The sequence below is a fragment of the Vulpes vulpes genome, chromosome 1 (genome assembly GCF_048418805.1).
Source record: "Vulpes vulpes isolate BD-2025 chromosome 1, VulVul3, whole genome shotgun sequence".
Taxonomy (NCBI): domain Eukaryota; kingdom Metazoa; phylum Chordata; class Mammalia; order Carnivora; family Canidae; genus Vulpes; species Vulpes vulpes.
The window spans coordinates 62084900-62087321 of NC_132780.1; the positions used below are offsets into that span (position 1 = coordinate 62084900).

Here is a 2422-nt window from a genome sequence, read left to right on the forward strand (position 1 = left end):
TCGAATTTCTTGTGAACATATTTGTGGGTCTCTGACGGGTATACTTTACTTTAAGGCCCTCTTTTATCAGACTCAGGACACATCAGATTAGTCCTACTCTGCTAGAAATTCACGTTAAGAATGAGTGTGTTATTTTCTTTCCTACTTTTTCCAGAGTGATCATATACGTTTCTTCTAATAAAATTTAATGCAATAAATTGCTTTAATAAATTTCCTAATTTGAATTATTTTTGTATTTAAAAGATATATATAAGTCACAATGTATTATCATTCATAGTATTATTTTACTATATTGCTGGATTTGATTTTTTTTAATTTTATGTCTATTTGTTAATGGAATTAGCCTATGGTTTTCTTTGTTATTTTAAAAAATCTTTAAGACTATACTTTCAGGGATCATTTCTATAGTTTGTTTAAAAATCTTCATTGCATCATAACAAGTGATGTTCATTTGCAGGAGGTGTCAGGGAGAAAGATATACTATCTCCTTCAATGTCCTTCTAGCTGGACTAGGAAACAAATTGCCATGAGAAGAGGAGAAAATCGAATTTAATTTCATGCATATGGAGAATCCACAGAGACATGGAAATTCCAAAGACAGACAGACAGGCCTATTTATCTTTCTGTCTGTCTTTGGAATTTCCATGTCTCTGTGGATATGGAAATCCATATGTCATTCAGAACTAAGGAGAAAGAGGATAAGACTCTGGGAGTTCAAGGGGAAGGAATGCAATTCACAGGAAGATGAAAAAGAGTAAATGTTTGGTAAACAAATGTTTGCTGAGCCACTCAGGAACAATGAGACATAGAGAACTTTGATCAAACAGGCCTTGCCAATTTCCTCCCTGTCTACCACACCTAGTTTGTGGTTTAATGTTGTTATCCATGGTGATAGCTCTCTTTCCAAAGCAGGTTCTCTATTTAAATTGTTTTAGGCAGTTGAGGGGGAGGTAAAGAGATTTTTCTGAATCTACTGGGTTTTGATTGCTTTTTAATTCAAAATAATCTTCATGCCAAAGTGGCCCATCTTGGGGTGGCCTGCCTTTGGCCCCTTACAGAAGTCTATTTTACCTCTTAGACATTTTTAGGTTTTATTTTTATCCTTAATATTTTGACATTTCACCATGTTTTGTCCAGATCTGTTTTCTCTTATTCATTTTATTTCATGTTCAGCAAGTCCTTTCACCAAAAGTGTGTATATTTTGTCAGTATTTTAAAGTGATCTTTCATTATACCTTCAATTATTTCTTCGCTTTATCTTTGTTCTCAACACCTTATTAATTATATATTTGAACATTTAATTTATTTCTTTAAATCTCAATTTTACTGTTTTTTTTACACATTTCATCCTTTGTATTACACTCTGTAAAAATCTCTCTGTGTTATCTTCCAGTCCACCTTTAATCTTATTCATTTCACCATTAGAGAGTTTTAAATTTCAGCTAATTTTTAATTTCCAAGAATTTCATGGATGCAAAGTCCTCTCAAATTTATCTGAAATTATTCACTATGTTAAGTTGAAAATATTTCTTTTTAAAAAATACTTATACTAGCTTCATTTTTAATAGTCAAAATCTAAAAATAACCCAAATGCCCATTAAAAAAATGAATGGATAAACTAGTTGTGGTATATCCAAAAAATAATGTTACTTAACAAAAAAGATGAGCTACTCATATGATATCATTGATGAATTCAAAGTAATTATAATGCATTCAGAAAACCAGAAAAAAAATACAGTAAATGGTTTATGATTCCAAACATATACTTTTAAGAAAAAATGCAAAGGTATCTATCCATTGTATAGGAAAGTAAATCAATGGTTACTTGAAGAGATGGAAAAGACAAGGAAAAATTATGAAAGGTAAATATAAGAGATTGAGGCATGATCAGGACTATGATGATGGTTTCAGAGATTCGTTCCTCTGTCAAAACTTATCAAATTGTAAACCCTAAATATATGCAGGTGAGTACATGTAAATTATATATTTAAAAAGCTTTTAAAAATGGTTCAAGATAAAAAAATGTATACATCCCACTCTTTTGGAAATATATTTGGCAACCCTATATTACTGTACCAGCTTTCTTGTCATGCCCTGTGAGAAAGTTCACTCTGAAAATCCTATTTCCCTGGAAGCAACTCTTCTTTAAAGCAAGTACTGTTAGCTATTTGTTCTCTTTTGCTCTAACTCAGGCTTATTTTTGCTTTTCAAGAATTCTGAAGAATATCTCATAAAATGAAGGAAGCTATTTTTATTTTTCAGCATATTGAAGTATTAGTACTTGGTTTTAGATCTTTCTCTTCAGCTCTGGGAATTTAGAGCAAGAGTAGAAGTAGATAAATGTACTCAGCCCATCATCTTGTTCTAAGTCTTATTAAATGTTTGGTTATTTCACTGATATGGATTCAATACCTTTTCATTT

At 31.0% G+C, this 2422-nt stretch overlaps 1 pseudogene; it reads left to right on the forward strand.

Moving 5' to 3' along the window:
- Nucleotides 1-377: 377 nt before the first annotated feature.
- Nucleotides 378-513, forward strand: LOC112922786 (small nucleolar RNA U3; annotated as a pseudogene).
- Nucleotides 514-2422: the final 1909 nt, after the last annotated feature.